We start from the raw sequence: 18306 nt of genomic DNA, 5'->3' as shown, positions 1-18306 counted from the left end.
CTTCCTACTTTCCGTAGCTTCTTTCCTTCCCCCATAATTTCTACAGTGCTTTGGGGTTTAATATGTTACGATCTCTAATGACAACTGCTGTACATCTCTGAATCTTGAAGGGAAGTTGCTTCCAGAAGAAAATTAAAGGCTGAACTCTTATCAGTAACTCCAGGCATGTTTAAGTAATACTAAGCCACATAACATAGCTTAATTAGTCCAACAGGTCCTTTAAAATACATCCACATGACTTCACCATCAGTTCTTATACTGACTCATTTTGGATACGAGTTGAAACAGAGCCCTGCAGAATTCTCTAACATCAACAGTGCACTCTGTAAACTGAAATGGACTGGATCCTAACTACAATGACCAAGTAACCCTCACCCTCTCTGCTCAATCCTTTTTTTTCCTTTCTGTTTTTAGGACAAGACACAATCCAGTGGCCTCCAGCAGGTATCCAGCCTTACTTATTTATACGGCCTTCTGTATGTCCCAAAACTACTTTGCTTGTACACAGACCAGTTCTAACAAATGCTACATGCACATGGAATGCTCTACTGCTAATGCAAATTATTTTGCATGCAAACACAAAATGCAGATGGGCCAAGCCACTGACTGCACAATTCACAAGCCAGACGGACTTCGTGACCTCAAGCTTTTACACACATATTAATCTCTTGAACGCACTGAAACGTACCAATAATTTTGAAAGCCTTGTTAAAACACCTTTAAAAACATGACTCAAATCTTAAGCGTTCACATTCCTGTGTCACTAAAAAGTGAAATCAAATTTCCATTGAATTATATTCTATTTCCTAAGTATCTATTAATCCTGTGTTTCACTCTGAAATTATGGTCATGTAACTTTATAAAAGCTATGCCTGTCCAGCACATCCTTTCCTGCACAGTAACATCAATTTGGAGTGTAAAGAAATGTGACCTCCACCTACCACAGCTGTATAGCCAGATTTCCTTAGAGATGATGCAAAATTGCAGCTTGACTATGCTTTCATCAGTATTAACTAGTTTCATCACATCTGTGCCAAAGTCACTATGTCCACAAAAGGAAATGCTTTTATGGGTTTGTATCCTTCCTGAAGCATCTCTCGTGGAGATGTGAAATGTAGTTTCACTGTAAAAGTAAGTATAGTGGAGATAATAATTTCTTGCACTGGGCACATGGCCATCTGTTTCATTGCTTAAGACCTAGGAAGTCAACAATGTATGGACTGCAGGACACTACTTCTTCAGCTCTTTTGGATCTCCATCCAAGAGTTGCAAGATGGTGTTTGTGCCACCCAGACACCAAGTACCCTTTTAAAAAATGTATGGGCAGGTGGATGATGCGTTCACCTTCCCCTGCACGTGTGAAATCTGTAACAGGGCCATGCAGCTGCAACCAAGCCACAGTGACAGAGGGGCTCTTGAACTGTGATGAAGGAATGGCTAAATCACACACATGCATCCTCAAAGCAACAGAGCCCTGTACAGATCTGAGAGGTGCACCACACCTGCTAATCTTTCCCTTTGCTGGAACAGAACTACTTTGCACCAGCTTTTCATTGGAAAGGCATTCACAGAAAGAGATTTTGCCAAAACCTGGAGGTATGCATTTTACCAAGCTAGAAAATCCAAAGAACTGACTGAAAATGTATGTATGGGCACTATTCTAATCAAATCTATTTACATTATGTACTTCTGAAACAAAATACTAAGTATCAAATACAACACCCAGTAATAATTCAAAGAAACCTAATAAGCAGTCTGAGATCCCAAGCAATCTCCTGGATTTCCAAGAAAACTACTACAAACCTCTTTTTTCTAGCTTTTTTGTTGCAGAAGGTAAGGTACTAGCAATCTAACAGAAGCTGATGTTATGGATACTTTTACAAAAAAACCCAATACCATACACTTCACAAAAGAGTTTTCTTACCAAGGAAACATGTTTAGCAGTTTCTTTTTATGTACCAGTAAAGTGCAACTTCTATTTCTTCTGTTTATAAAATTCTGCAGTGGCCTAAAATGTTTTCTTCTGCTTCTAGTGCCTGGTGACTCCTAGCTTTTACTTCAAGAATATTCCAAGAACATTCAGGCTCCTGAGAGTCTAAAACACATGTATCATGACACACAATAGCCCTCACATTGCTTAGGTGCACAACAAACATATCACAGCTCTCTTTTCAGATTAAGCTGATCTTCCAAAACTTTAAAACTGCACGAAAACAGGGTCAGTGAAGAATGCAGGTGGGTCCTGAGGAGGAACAGTAGTGACCAGTCCTCTTTGTTATCATTTCCAAATGTTGAAGGTTTGGTGCTGGTTTGGTTCATTTGCTTTGCAGTAAAGCTCATCTAGTTTGAACAATTCCCCCCATGTTCAACAACATGGGAGGAAAGAGGAAGAACTGATACAAGAGGCTGCTCTTTCTGGGAAATTCAGTGCTTTCAGTGTTCTGGCTTGTAGGTTGCTGCCTGCTTAGGAGGCTCTGAAAAAAGAACACTGATGGGATGCACTGGAGGTCACAAATTACTGCCAGGAAACAGATGCAGGCAAGAAAGATGCACTGAAAAAGTGTAACAAACAAAAGGCCAAGCAAACTGACTGCTCTCTTATCTTACTTCTTGTGGGGTTTTTTTTTTCTCCTTTTTAGCTTTCTGCCTGCACATCTTGCCTGCAATCAGAAAAGTGGCAAAAAAAGAAATGCTCATGTGTTCATATAGGTAGTTATTTAACCCACAATTTCCCTACAGCTTTTAAAAAACCTGTCAAGGGTTTTCCTGTCTTGGAAGACATATATTTATTTCACACAGAAGCTCAGAATTTCATTACTGAAACCCTCAAAGGTGGTTTATCCACCTACATGACCGCATGTGTTTCTTGCATCCTCCTTGCTAAATAAGCAAGCCATACTGAAATAAAACAGGATCTGCACCTTACCCTCTTTGATCTGATTTGCAGAAAGGAGAAGCTGATACATCTGAAGAACACACAGCACAGCACATCAGTGACGTCAGAGACCCTGAAAGAAGGTGCTGGTTTTTGCTCAGACCCATGTTTAGTGAATGAGATGGAGAAGACAGGCTCCTGAACTGTGATGCAGGCACAGCTAAGCAGCAGGCAGGTGAGGCCACTTGAAGTGCACACCACACTCCAGACCAAGGAGCTGTCACCATCAATTGTACTAATATTTTTTAAACTATATTAAAAAAGTAAGCTAATAGAAAAATAATTGGACATGGTTACCCAGTACCTTAGACTTGTTGTAATCATGCAGCTGTGTTGTAGAAAAGGGTTAGCAAAGACAAGAAGGTGGAGATCAAGCCTATGTATGACCAGAATACAAAGTGGGATAACTTGCAAAGTTACTGCAAATTGCAAAAAAGGCATTTTTTCTTAATAGAAGATTTACAGAAATCACTGTTTTTTCTCTAGTGCTTTGGTAAATCAAAAATATTTTTTTTTCTCCACACACGTGTGTCCATACAAAACTTCAAACTTCTGCTTTTCTCATTTTGCCACTAACAAAAACACAGAAGAGAGAGGGTGAGAGAAGAAAGTAGAGGAATCTTTTCCTATCTCTTTGTATTTTGCTTTTAAATTAAAAGATGGGTGGAATACATTCTGATTTGGGAAAGCGCATTTTCCACTTGAACTGATTCAGTCATCCGAGCATGTGACAAATACCGAGAATAAATAGTTTTGAACCAAAGAGGCCTACACTTAGATTTCCCCTATAAAAACAAGAATAGTTCTGTACAAAGGAAGAGAATCACCAGCTCTAAACTGACATTCAGAGGATATGAAAACCAAATCCTCCTGCACGCTGGCTCTACAGCTGCTGAACCACAGTTGCAGCACCAGAACCTGGAAGCATCCAATCCTCTGTGTAAAGCATGCAACAGACACCTTCGATTCCATTTGAGACAGCAGGTCACAATTAGCATGTTCTAGCCCCTCTATTCCACTACCAGAGTGGAAGGCAAGAAATAAAGAGCATTAATGGACCTTTGAGCGACAAGCCTCAGAAACTACAACCGAACACACACACACAAATCCTTTTTGTTTGATCTCAGTCATCCACAAGTCTCTAATGAGAGGTGTGAACATCATCTACTGATCATCTCATCAGTGATGCAAATAACCAACCTGGTTGGCTAAGCTTCTCTCCTGCCTAAGCAATGTGCCCTTAAGACTGCCAAAGCCTGGGTGCAAAAGCTGCCAGGTCCCCCTGAAATAACCTCAGTGTGACAACTCGACTGCATATGCCAGGCTTTGTGGCATTGGGCAGCAGCTTGCTGAGCACAGCCATAAATTGGGAGCCTAAGAAATCCCTCAGCTACTGTTACCATCTCCCAAGCTCTCTGTCCCTAGCTCTGCACACACCAAACAGCCAGATTTGCAAATGCATGCATCTCATGGAGGAGGCACTATTCAGCTACAGCAACACACCTCCTAAAATGAAATACTGAATACATAACATAGCAGAATGACAAATGCACTGGACTGGCATTTGAAGAAAATGGAAAGAGGACCTCGTTTTAATCTCCCCAGTACCATTGCACCCTGTTCCACGGATCCTCCAACAGTACTGTTCTCCAGCCCTCTCCTTGGATGTTGCTCAGGTTCCTGCATGCAGCCATGTCTCCAGCTCCATCTCTGTCCCTGTATCTTGCTGCTGTATGGACCCTGGCCCTTGTGTTTCCCACCCCCTTGCCATGCCTGGGCCTGTGAATGGACACTGTTAAAGCACTTTGAAATCAAATTACAAGAAAGGCATTCTCCTGTGAAACATCATTACCACCCTGCCAGCAAACTGTGGATCACAAGAGCTTCCAAAAAAAAAAAAAAGAAAACCATCTATATTAGCCCCTTGCCCTTGGCACTAGGCCCATACTGCCCATTCTCATAAAATTTACAGAGAAACTGGCATACAGAACAGTGCAGCAAACAAAAGGAAATCCTACAAGAATCAGGTCAACAAATACCACAGGCCTTGATCCCAGAAAAATGAAGACAAGATATACCTGGAGAAGTAACTTGCTGCTGTAGTCACAGATCTACCATGGTGGAAGGCAAGAAAACAGTCTCCTAAGCATCTGCAAAACAGCATAATTGAGATTTATTTTTAAATAATCATATTTGCAAAGTATTGCCAGGAAAATAAAGCTTAAGGAATTAAAACATTCCAAGTAATGCCAGCTCCTCAGCTCCCCCAGCCCTGCTGTGACCACACACACATGCATTGCTGAGTACAGCTCACTCACCAGTGGTTCCCCCCTTCCTTGCTGAAGGGTGAATTGCTGGGCTCCCAGTGCCACTCTCAGCACATTTCTACCTTCTAAGCAGCAAAGTGTTTGAACAACAGAAATCCTCCTATCAGCATTAACAGCTGTGCCCAAAGCACAAATAACACAAGCATGGACCCTGCAAAATCTCAGCATTTGCACGTGTGTCAACAGTGCACTTCTGGAAAGGCAGAAAGAGTATTTTCAGAGTAAACACTGCAAAGATTTCGGGTCCTCGAGGATGTCAAAAGGCTGTCGTGACCAGTTGCTCACCTTCATTACTCAGCCAGCCTCTCAGCTAAGGCACCTCTATAACTCACTGGGATCACAACCACACCTCATGAGACTATTTCAGTGCCTGCAAGGACAAAAGCTTCTAGAGAGGAAGAAACTTTTCCTCTCACATCAGTCCAGCTCCTTGGTGTGCTGTTCTCCCTAAAGTTGGCTTGAAGTCATTAAAATACCAACCAACATCAGAGCAGCAAACAAAGCAAGAGAAACTTAGTTTTGAAACCTCACTGCAGAGATTGCAGCCACTGCCACAGGGAGATTAGCAGGGGAAAATGGGGGAGCTCCTCACAGTCCAGTTGGATCCCAGAAATCCTTCCAGAGGTATAAGAGGTGGAAAAAACAGGCATACTAAAGCACTCAGGCAGAAGACAGTCTACACCCCAAATTACTCACTCACAGAAAGAAAGCAGTACTCCAAGCCCCTGAGCATATCTGCTCTTATGCAACTTCACCTGCAGCTGATGGGAGCAGAAGTCTCATCTGCTGAAGAGGCCAGGAATTTGTATGACTGGGACTTGAATTAAGATCCTACTACTCAACAAGAACACCATGAAAGGTGTCTTTTGACTTGGTAGAAAGCAGGAGGAGGCAAGAGAAAAGGCTTATGCTTTTTCCTCCTAACTAAATCACTTACACATGTACTTTTTCAAAACATGCACAACTAGGGCAAATTATGTTTGGGTGAAGGAGGCTGTGGAGAAAAGTTCCCAGTCTCAATTGAAAGAAAGGCATGGGGAAAATGCTACCAAGAAAACTGCTTTTTACAGTCTGAAGAAAACCAAACCTGGGCGGAGAGTGTTTTGGTCCAAACCTGGATGAAGAGCACTCAAGCAAAACACCTGTCCATAAGAAAACTTCACGCAAATATCTGGGCCCTGTTTTCAAGATAGCATTCATTATAAGTTAGCTATCCACTGTCTCCAGCTCACCAAAAACCTATTACACTTGAAATCATTATCATTATTTTCTTGCTGTCATAGCCTTACCATTCTCTTTGCAGACAACCCGAATACTCTCTGCTTCTGCTTAGACAGAAGCATTTGACCACAATGGCTATCAGGACTGCACAAAGTATGGCACAGACACTCCAGTCACACAAGCCAGTCTACCAAAATCATTGAATGACCTTTGGCAAAGACACCAAATAAAAAATGAACGGCTGTCTCATGAATTGCCTACAAGCATACCTCACTGGATACTTGCTGGGCCTTCTCTGCATATGGCAGGGTTCAAAACTAAGCCTGTGAGGTAAAGAACTGTAGCAGTGGCAACAGCCCAGCCATGGACCCAAACAGAGTAGAATCAGCCCCTGTAGGTGCAGCATACATGCAGTCTCCATCCCTGCCCATGAAGAATTTGTGTCTGGACCTGACATTCAATGCACTAACTCCCTGGGAAAAAGGGGGTGTTCTTCCTAGCAGTGACGAGAGGAATAAGAAAGAAAATCAGAAGGAAGGGTATGAAGTGCAAGAATTCTTCCATTGTAAAACAGGCCATCCATTTAGGAGTGCTAGTTACAGACTAAGTATGGGGGTTCCATCAGCAGAGGTTGGAGGTAATTGGATGTCAGTGCCAGAAGCCTGGCATGCAGCATGGGGGAAACAGCCACACTGCTGGTCACCACAAGCAAAATGGCTCCAGCATCCTCACTCCTCTCCAAGGAGAGGACAGGAACACAGGGGAAATTACAAATCCTGCACCTAGGTATCCATCCCTCACAGGCTTAGGCACCTCAACACCACAGGTGCTTGCAATACTCTTTTTTCCCTAGCTGCATCAGAACAGTATTTCAGATCTGATTTACTGACTAGAAACAGCATGCTGCTACACAGGACAACTGAGAAAGACTGAGGGCATCAAAGTGTGGAAAACAGACTGACCCAAGTTTTTTCTCTCTTTCTTTAAAAAGCAGTATGTTATGCAGTCTACTTCAACAGCTTCACAAAAATGCTCGATTGTCCTGCACATTAGAAGCAGGATGCTGACAAAAAATCCAGAATGCAATTAAAACATGGATTCCGTTAAATTTCAGTTCCCTCTGCAATTTTATAATCGTCTCATCCATCAGTTTTGAAAGAATATTAATACTGGCATCAGCTGGCTCTCCACCTCCTCTGCTGAGCCAGCTTTTTCAAAGCCCTGTCTGTGCTTCTCAGCATCTGACCACAGATGCTGTGAGGAGAAGAGGGGGAGGCAATCCAGAGGTGAAGAGCAGCCAGCAAGGGACACCCAGCACAAGGGACACACCACAGAGGAGCCTTTTCTTTCCCAGGGGAGCTCCTGCAAATAAGTGCCTAAAAAGCTGTGCAAGCATGCTTACCTCAAAAATAACAGACAAAATAGAAAGAACAAGGTTGTGTCAGGAATTAACTGAAACCTACCCAAACACAGACCAAATCCTAGCCATGCAGGCTCACCATCACCTTCCAAGCTGGACATGGCAAGGCCAGTCATGTGCTTTTTTTTTTTTTTAATTCATAAAATCATTTGAGATCCCTCTGAAAGATGTGTAGATCTCCCCATTTACACAAGACACTTCTCCCAGTTACCTTTCACAAATAATACAACATCATTGGCCCACAAGGACCTTTAGACCAGAGTTGAAAATCAGTTCTATGCTCCTTTTTGTAGCTGTCTTGGATGCGTAAAGTTCAGTACTCAAATACCAGCTTATGCACTTACTCACATACAGTGGTAATGCAGGAAAAATTGGTTGGTGCAAGTTTTTATCATCTGGCTTATCAATTATTTTATAAAGGTGTATAATCCATTGAGTCATCCAAAATTTAAGACACCTTGTTCTATCATTATTTTATTAATTAAATTTGACATAGCTTATGCCTATCGTTGTCATGATTTATATCAGCAATTCCCAAGAACACAAATCTGACTTTAAGAATATTCTAATCCTGACTGTTTCATTGCAGGTCAGCTTGATCTGTTTCAAAACCAGATTCTGTTGGCAAGCATAATTTTTTTGCTGGTATCATCTACTTTTTCTCACCTAGTTTAATAAAGCAAAATAAACTCAAAGTATGTAAAGAAAGCCAATTGTTATGTTCATTTGAGCATAATCACAAATTTCTGCTTTCTCCTCTCTTACTGCAGTGTTGAGTTTTATACTAACTGCCCTCCCCTCCTTTGAACAAAGATGCAGGAAGAAGCTCCCTGTAAATTGGTCAGAAAACCGACATGCAGGCCAAAAGTACCTGATGGCTTGCTGGGACTACAGACAATCACTTCTCCAAGAAGCAGCTGAGTTGCACCAACTTGCATTTCAGTTGAATGACCAATCTCTAGCACCTGCACACAATGGCTTGCACTATCATGTTTCTATCCATCTCCAGAAAACAAAAAAGCACGAGCAGCCAGTCTTCCTCACTCTTCTGTGAACTGATGCAATTTTAATCTCATTCTCAACCCCATGAAATGGCACATCCAACGAGGTTCATTTGCAGAAGGCAGGTGGGAATCAAGTAAGACTGCATGCAAAGAGACGCTGCTGAGAAGCAGGACAGAACTAAGCATACCCTTTAAATTTAAACAAGTGGTCAAGGCACTATTCCAGGAGGTATTTAAAAGATGTGTAAATATGGTACTTAGACACACGGTTTAGCAGTGGACTTGGCAGTGTGCTAGGTTAATGGTTGGACTTAATGATCTTAAAGGTCTTTTCCAACCAAAGCGATTCTATGAATCTATATAAGCTTTTATAGAGTTGGCCTAAAGTAGCTGCTTTCCCATCACCTGATCTCAGAGGATAACCACAGTAATGGCTCTTGAGTAAAAGTGAGGAAGATTAATCCCCTAAAATGCTCCATTCAAAAGCATTGGGCTTTTTCAAGAATGCACACTGACCTATCAGGCTATTTAGATTTGAGACATCTGGAAAACTATAGGTGTCACAGGTAGTACACCAAAAGATGGGCAGAGGCTAAAGTGGTGGTAGAAAGCAAGGGGAGAAGCAGGTGGCATTTGTTAGAGATGCACAGGAACAGAGGGGAAGGAGGGACAATAGGGAATGGTGATTTAGGGGGATGAGAATCCATGCTGCCTGACAGACACAAGCAAGTCAAAGAGGATTCAGGAAGCACTGGAGCTCTACACACCCAATCCTTAAATGAGATCTGAGGGCATCCTGAATCTGGACCACAAAATCCCCCAACACAACACCAGATGACCTGCTGCTGAGCATGTAACCCCACTCTGGCAGATACCACTATCCACAGCCATAGAGTGCTTCTAAGCAGGCCATTATCTCATGAGTTGGAAATTAATGCTACAGCATAAAGGTCTATGCCCTTTGGATGACCCAAGTCACTGTAGATTCATGTGGCAGGGCTAATTTTTAGTTATCCACCCCTTTTCCCTTTGTACAGTTATAAAATTATGTTTCAACCAAGCTATGTTAAATTTTTAATACCAAGATTGCAAATTGGAGCACCCCAAAATAAAGAGGTATAATAACAAAGACTGCCCACACCACCTTCACCCAGCTCCTCTACACACCTGCACTGATTCTATGACCACAATTCCAATTCCATGACCACAAATCATTCGAGCCCTGGAAATCAAGTGCTTTGGGAAAATGATATGGTTGTGTGATAAAAGTGGCAGCTGCCTCTCAAACCCTGCCTCACTCAGTGGAGATCAGAAAGATTAGTGAATGAGGAAAAGCAGCAAGAGACAACCACCTCACTTGAGGAAGTTGGACATGCCTCCTGCAGCCCCAGATTACCTCTTTCTCTGCCAGTCTTTGGAAGAGTGTCTGAAGCCAGTTTTTCTTCAGGTAACCCCTAATAGGGCAGTCTCCATCCTCTGCAAAACCCAGACACCTAGGACCAACCTGCAAGAGTGCAGAGACTTACAGCTGAGGTCAGTGATCCTTGTGCTTTCAGCAGATGAACTGCTGCATCATGCCCAGTATTTTGGGGTGAGTCAAAAATAAAATCATCCCTGAGCATCTTTTTGAGGCAGACAAAACTGAAGGTGTTTCAATATCTGAGCTTTGTTTGTTCCTTGCCTCCATTCCTCAGCTAAGAAAATGAAGACACTACCTGTACCTGAGATGTTGCAGAAATAAGAACTTCCTCACCTGCAAAGCCCCTGGGGCAGGAATTAGCAGCACTTCTCACTTCAGGGTTTGGGTGGGGTGCAAAATAAACAGATGCAGAGACACACACAGAATGTATACGTGAGGAACAGAAAATTAATTGTGCAGTACCTATCTACGGAAAAAAGGGACCCTGTAAAAGGGAAAAAAATGATGCAATTAATTTAAAGATTGTATCATAATGCAGATGCAAAGGGGAGCTATGCTACGTTAGCCCTGGCACTTCCTTGCTTTTGTCCACCTGATTTTGTAACCCCATTGTTTTTCTAATGTCATTATTTTGCAGGTAATTTTAACACAACATAATCATGAGCTCATATGTTTATATCTTTCTCATCATTAATAATGTGTGGAACAATTGGCAGACTCTGCTACCAGTGTGATTGATGCCTCCAGCAGATGGCTGTAAATGATTCTTTTTCTTCCACCTTTACCAGAGGTAAAGAGCAGGGAGGAGAAAGGGATACTTTATATTTACTAAACTTTGATTCTAGGCACAAAGATTTGGGGATTTTTGGGTTGTTTCAGAGGAGGAAATCGAGACCAATATCAATCAAGTGCTCTGAAACAAATCATATTGGATCAGATTTAAACTGAGGACTGAGTAGGTAACGTGCTTTGCCCAAGGACAACAGGAGAACTCCCAGTACCTGGATGCCAAATGACCCCACTGACAACCTTCTGCCCAAGCCACTGAATCCCTCCTACCTCCCACATTAAAACTTGTTTAATTACTGCTGTTAAATGCAGGTCAGGGAAGAAGCTGATCACCTCCAGGCTGTGTTTGCTGGTGAATACAAGCAACTTCTGAGTGTGTCATAGAAAATACAACTGCAAGTAAATGTTAGGGTTGTATGTGTTCATCCTGGATAATTGTTAAATTGGGTTTTTGAAGTGAATCACCCTGCATGCCTGGGACATCAGGCAAGTTGCCAACCTGTTTCTCAGACGAGTCTGGCTCACTCTGCTTCATGAGGGAAAGCAGCTGCAATAGCAAGAACCTAACCTGTTTTTATTTGTGGATGATACTAGCTGGCAAGCAGCAGTGTGCCTGACACTATGCTCACTATGTAGGTTTCATGCTTTTTAAGAAAACTTGTCTTTGTATACCCTCATTAATAAAAACATCCTCCCCCCATTTAAGTAGTATTTCTTACTGGCAGCTACTACCACCAGCATTACATGCTCTTTTGTTCCTAACAAAGCAAGCATCACTTCCATCTTTCTCCACCCTCAAAGAGCAGAGCCTGTAAAACCCAAAGCTATCAAGTCACTGAGGTGCAACCAGTCAGCACAGCACCTGCAGTGTCCCAAGCACTCAGGCCACACCAGTTCTCTCTCCAATGCACCTCTTTTGGAGAAGCTCACTGTAGAAATGGAAGCACTTCAATCCTCTCTTGGCCTGCAACCCACTCGGTTTATTTAATACTTAGCAAAATACAGTCAACAAAACCAGGCAGGAATGTTACAGCGGCAGTGGTTTACCTTGAGACTGCCTGTTTGAAGATTTCTCACACCAAAACTCAGATGGCCAGCACCATCAGAGGGACCTGCACAGGATGTCTGTACTGAGCCCAAAAGCCTGTTCTTAGCTACCAGTCATCTACTGTGTCATGCTGCCACTACTACGAGCTGGTGGGGAAAGGACAGAAAGCAGGAGACATTTCTCCTTAACTAAGTGCTATGTGACCAATAGTATAAGACTTATGCCCAGATCCAGAGGTGCCCTGCCTCACCTTTGGCAGGCAGAGCTGGGGGGGGGGAGAAGCAAAGAACAGCATCCTCCTTTGCGCTGTTAGCATGGCTTGGCATTCCATATCCTCTGTAACCCATGATGGGGAGCCAGCTACACTGTTCCTCCCTTCATCTCACCTTGACAGATGCATCTGATCTTAGCTGCATCACTGGCTGTCTGAGAAGGAGTGGCATACGGGTGCTTGAGATTCAGCTCGGCCCTCTAGGGTGACACATATTATTTTGACATTAGAGAGTGACACTGGCAGTCCCTGAAGAGCCATGCTCTGCACCCCAGGACAACAGGCATGTATTGTCTGAAGACCAGCAGCAAAAGAGACGGTAGCAGAACATGTACTAGCTGAGGAATTGCACGTGCATCCTACATGTGCTCCTTGACACCCTGACGCTCCTTTTTCTTATGCCGCTGCCTGAACAGATGCTTGCTGTTGCCTTCAGCACAGGTCTGGAAGGAAGACATGTGCCCACCGTGCCAAGCAGTTATACCAAAAAGCTGTCTAGCACAGGCACAGCCTGGGTGAGGGCAAGACTGCATTTCCTAGTATAGTTTTACCCGGATTCCCAAGGCAGACTACCTATGACACCCACACCAGAGCAGCTGCAGCTACACCAGGGCTCTTAGCAATATAGAAGCTTGTCCCTGACATCTCACAGCACTGCATCAGCTCAAGTACACACCTTCCTAAAGTAACTGCGAGGAGGGGGGGCTACATGGGAATTGGGGATGGTATTCACTCACAGAAGCTATTTTGGGACTATTGCACCGCAATAAATGTCATCTTTCCATCAGTGTCAAATTGCCATTGAATGCAACAAGATGACAGTGATGAACACCCAGATAATCACAGTGCCCCTGCACATGTGCAAATTTGTGCATGCACACACAGTTCTGCGTTAAGTTCTGCCCTGGCCACATGGTCCCATCTGCTCTGATGCTCAACTTCTCTCAGCCCAAGGTGTCCTGGAGGTCAAGGGAAGCAAGCTCCAAGCTATGGCTGTCAGCCTGCCAGCCTTAGTAAATCTCAGGCGGCTTTAGCTTGACAAACAAAAGGGTAGCCACGCTGTGAAGAGGTGTAACGAACTGGCCCAGTCTGCTGGAGATACATATCCTGCCCTTCCACTGCAGGTCTTTCCAATGTCACCTCACACCAACTCCTCTCCTGGAGGCCACACACACACCACAAGGGGCTAATAAAGTGCTGCATGTTTGACCACCACACATGCAATGCCTGTCCAGGCAGCTGCTACCGGGCAGAAAGGAGAATAACTGAAATCAGTCTCCTTTCCCTCCGAGAGAAAGCACTGCTTCAAAGATTTCCCAGTCAGTCACTAATCTTAAAAAAAAAAAAAAATGGGAAATTAATGATCTTCAAGATTGACAACCATTGGTGCAATCTGATTGAAACTGGCCAAATGCAAAGGGCTGGAGACAGACAGCATTCATTTCCTGGAGAAACGAAGTTAAAATGGAATATATAAAACCAAATTAAAACTATGGCATGTTTGATGAGTGGCATTTCCCTGTTCTGCTACGTCCCAGGAAACGATGTCTTGCTCAATCAAGCTTGCGAGCTGCACAGCACACACTGCAGTTATGCTCTGTAACTGCCCGGCTTTTATGCATCTGGAGCTGGAAGGGGCAAATTACAAAGTCATTAAATCTGAAGGTTATGCTGAAGGGGTAATTTCTACAGCAGGAGGACAGGGAAGGCAAAGTAATTTGCATCTGAAATGCCTTGCAAGGGCTGAAGGACTATTACTCAGCTTTAAGAGTGGAAGCTGCTGGGACTCCTCTCTCCTCAAAGCCCAGTCCTGGAGGTGATCTCATCCTAGAGATTTCAACATCTCTCTCCTCTCCTTCCACAGCGTTCCTCTGCCCAGGCTGCTGGCACTTGGCCACCCGTACCAAGAGGGTGCCTTTGAGGCAGGGTTTGACTCTGCTGCGGTCGGACCAGGAACTGCTGAGCCCTTGCCAACCCAGGACAAGAGGAGATGCTGCACAATTAGCTTGCACTGATGAGGGCTGGAAGGGTTTCCTCCAAAGCTCCTCGTTTTGACATACTGTGCTACAGAGCTACATCAGTTCCCGTCGCAGAGCAGAGAACAGCAGCAGAAAACCTATTTTTGTAGAAAACAGCGTCGGCAAAGCAAGGAGGCAACTCTGGAAAAACTCAGAAACAGCTGTGGGATTTCTCTGGAAGAGCTGCTTATTGTAAAGGGCAGGAAAGTCCAGCCTCCCATCTCACTTCCAGCCCACTCATCCACCCACCGGATAGCGGCAAAGGATAAGAACAGGAGAGAATTTAAGGCATGCCAGGATCCCAGGCTCTGGGAATTAGTTTCCCACATTCTCCACAAAAAGAAAGCACTCACGCCCAAAATCTACTGCCTTGAACTCAGATTGCACACCATTTACTCAGCTGAATAACCATGCTCAAACTAGTGGAATTACTTGCCTGGATAACTGCTACTTGATGCACGGAAGGGCTGTACAACTACCTGACAAATAAATCCAGGCATACAGAAGGCAATGTAAGACCACCCTTTTAAAAGGTCTGTGCCCTAGGCCAGGTCCCAACATCAACAGCCATGTGGTTAAAACCACAAATCAGTGTGTCTTTGGTACAGTCTCACTGACTGATCAGGGTATCATCTTGGTTACACACCTCACTCTAGTACCTACAGGCAGCATTAACACATTGGGGTCAAAGTCTAAAATATATTTCAGTTACTTACAAAACTAAATTCTTTTCAAAAGGATGGCTTGAGCATTTAAGAGTGTAAGATTCATTAGTTTCCAGCAAGACTTCAGGTCCCAAGCACAAACCAATCCTCCATAAAACTCCCGCAAGAGAAACACCACTGCTTCTACATTGTCTGCATTGGTCCTAAGGCCAGCTCTTCCATATTGAACCCAAACATGATAGGGCATTTGTTCTCAGCACCATCCATGTAAAAAAGATGTGCAAATCACATCCAGGAAAGGCTATGAGGCAGCCCTGAGCTTAAAAACTCTTCCATGCAAGCTTGCTTGTGTGTATCCCTCTTTAATTTCACTGTGGCTGATGGAGCTCCTGCTCCAGTTCATCGAAGGGTCAAGGTGAGAGCCCTGAACTGGAGCCAGAAACCGTTATGAGAAAAACACACCCATGGATTTTGGCAAAGCCAGAGGGTCAAGTGAGTCAGTTGGGGAACAGTGATCAGCACCCAGAAGAACCTTCCTACCTGCCCGTTCCCTGCATGCTCTGCTATACCTCATAATAGCTCATTTAGAGTTTTTGTATTTGCATGTATAATTTAAGCATACTAGATTAAGGCTGAAATAATATTGTCTTGCTGGCACTTCTAATCTGTCTATTCCACAGCGCTGCCCAGTGCTTTCAAAGGAGACTTCATAACCCGCGTATAAAACTTCCAATCACGTGTGGCCCAACCAACTTTCCTCCCCCCCCCTCCTTCCCAAACAAGCAGTAGAAAACAAACATCTTTTCATTTGTCTCCACATACCTGGCAAACTGTCCAAACGCTCTGACAGACCGTACAGGTTTGAACCAGTGGTTTGGGCTTTTTAAGTATACTGCCAACAGTGGCGGGAATTTTCCACAGAGCCCCGTCCTGAGAGCCACGGACACACCGGTGTCACCAACAGCAATAGCACAAGACTGTCCCAGCCCTGAAGTCCTCAGCCTTTACACTTCAAGTCCTCAGGCTACCTTTACACTTCAACTTTCATGTAGTTAACAAGAAGCTGAAATCAAGTCGCGCACCGTTACATAGCAAAGAATAACCTTTTTCCCGCTAAAGGTTTTTTTCTTAAATTGCTATTATCATCCCATGAGCTCTGCCTTAGTTCAGACTCAGTGGGCATTTCATAAAGGTTTCTGTACCCCAGCATGGGTACAGAGAGGCTAAAACCAGGACATTCACGCACATCAGCAGTTAGATTACAACTATTTTCCAACGACCTCAATCAGACCCAAAACCTAAGCAAATCTCTATCAATAGAGAAAATCTCTGAAACATAGGATAAAAAACTCAAACCAAAACAAAGGACCATATCAGTGAGATGGAGCAAAAGAGTTTCAGCGACGAAACAGGAACAGAGAAATCAGTTTATAGTTCAATTAACGGGACCTTATCGAAAGCTTGTTCGCTTGGGTTTTTTTGTTTAAAAAAAAAAAAAAGTCACCCATTTACACAAACATACACCCTTAATGCCTCCCCAGCTACCAGACTGGTGCACACATCTTAAGCCTATCCAGAATTCAGAGGAGGTAGCGAGCTGCTGCTTCCGAAGAAGTCCCTCCACCGGACGGCATGTCGGAACAAAGCGCTCGGGCGATGGATGTCGGCAGAGCTCCTAAATCACATTTTTGCAGCTCGACCTCAGCCAGGAGGCAGCATCTAGCGCCGTAACAAACTCTGGATGCCGCCACCCAGCAGACCAGGGATCCTACGCAAGGGCAGGGGGCTTCACGCCTGTCCTCTTGTCTGGTTTAAAAAAAAACCAAAACTGAAGCCGTTTTCTATGAAGAACAGAGAGATGTATAGCTCATAATGACAGCACCCGAGTTCCCGCAAATCTGCTCCGCTAACTGCCAGCAAAAGCCAGGGGGCAGGAAATCGAAGAGGAAAAAAAAAAAAATTAACCCAAAACCAACACCAAACCCTTAAGAGAAACAAAGGACACCCAACTCAAACCCCGTCAGTAAGTTATCTGAATCTACTCGCTCACGAAGCACACGGATAACCCTCCTCTACCGGTAGCAAACGCTGATGCGATGCAGGCGCAAACCCCGCCGGGTTTTAAAGTACCCTCCGTGGCCCGCCACCCTCCCGGGACGCGGCGGGAAGCCCCCAGCCCCGCGCACGTTTCGGCGGATCACCTGGACCTCGCACCGCGCCTGCCTTGGCCATCCCCACGGGGGAGGGGACGGGCACCAGGGGGTCGGGGTGAAGGGGAGAACCGGGCGGCGGCGGCAGAGCCGGGAGCGGCGAGAGCCCTGCTCTGCCCGCAGCGAGCCGAGCGCGGCGGGGGCAGGGGGGGCAGGCGGTTACGAAACCCGCGTCTGTCTCCCCCTCTCCCGGTCGGGCGGGAGGAGGGAGGCGTGGCGGGGGGCATCCGCGGCCGCCCCGCTGCCCGCTGCCGGGAGGGGGAGGAGGAAAGGTCTGCAGCACAGGAGCATCGCCCCTCGCCCCCGAGGGGGCCGGCCGGGAGGGGAGCCCCGCCGGGAGGGGAGCGGGTGCCCACTGACCTTGCCGCCATCCGCCGCCGCCGCCATCCGCCACCGTGCCTGCCCGCGGGGTGGCAGCTCCGCGCCCGCCGCCGCAGCCGGCGCCGCCTCCCCTTCCCTCCCTCCCGCCCCGCCGGGGTGCGGGGCCGAGGCGGGGCCCAGGCGGCAGGGAGCGACGGAGCCGCCCCGGACCCCGCCGCGCCTCGCCTCGCCTCACCCCACCCCACCCCACCCCCGGACCGCGGCTCCGGCGGGCTCATGAAAGCGAGGCCCCCTGGAGAAGAGCGGTGAGGCTGGGACCCCCACGCTGCCGCGCCGGGATGGGGGAGGCGGAAGCTTGGGGCGCCCCGATCGTCCCCGCAAGAGCTCGGGCACCTCCTGATCCGCTGCGCTCGGGGGAGCCTTCAGTCCTGAGGAGGGGCTCAGCGGTTTTAAGATGCGGCTTGTTCAGCCTCTGGGCACAGGGTGAGGGGTAAAGCCACCTGAGTGCGTCCTGGGTGGTGTGCTGGCAGGGCAGAGCAGAGCCCGTCCTGTGCACCCTCCGCGGGGTGCGTCGGCTGCACCCATGCGAGGCAGGTTCTCGGGCTCCAGTAACTGGTGTCTTGAGCCTTGAAGATCTTCAGTCTCACCTGGAGGCTC

General features: G+C 45.7%; 1 protein-coding gene across 2 annotated transcripts in view; it reads right to left on the bottom strand.

The window, feature by feature from the left end:
- The window catches only part of RNF152 (ring finger protein 152), a 42656-nt gene extending 25265 nt beyond the window's left edge, over positions 1 to 17391 (bottom strand). The window contains exons 1-2 of one of the 2 annotated variants that reach the window (XR_003987277.1): positions 17320 to 17380; positions 16749 to 16924 (exon numbers count right to left, since the gene is read on the bottom strand). The gene's annotated coding sequence lies outside the window, so the exon portion shown is untranslated. Of the gene's footprint in view, positions 1 to 16748; positions 16925 to 17319 lie in introns of those variants that run through there. The other variant, XM_030446230.1, reaches the window with a different exon arrangement.
- Positions 17392 to 18306: the final 915 nt, after the last annotated feature.

Source organism: Calypte anna, chromosome 2 (assembly GCF_003957555.1).
Source record: "Calypte anna isolate BGI_N300 chromosome 2, bCalAnn1_v1.p, whole genome shotgun sequence".
NCBI classification, from domain to species: domain Eukaryota; kingdom Metazoa; phylum Chordata; class Aves; order Apodiformes; family Trochilidae; genus Calypte; species Calypte anna.
The sequence above is the reverse complement of the archived record's forward strand: the minus strand, read 5'-3'. Positions and strand labels throughout refer to the sequence as shown.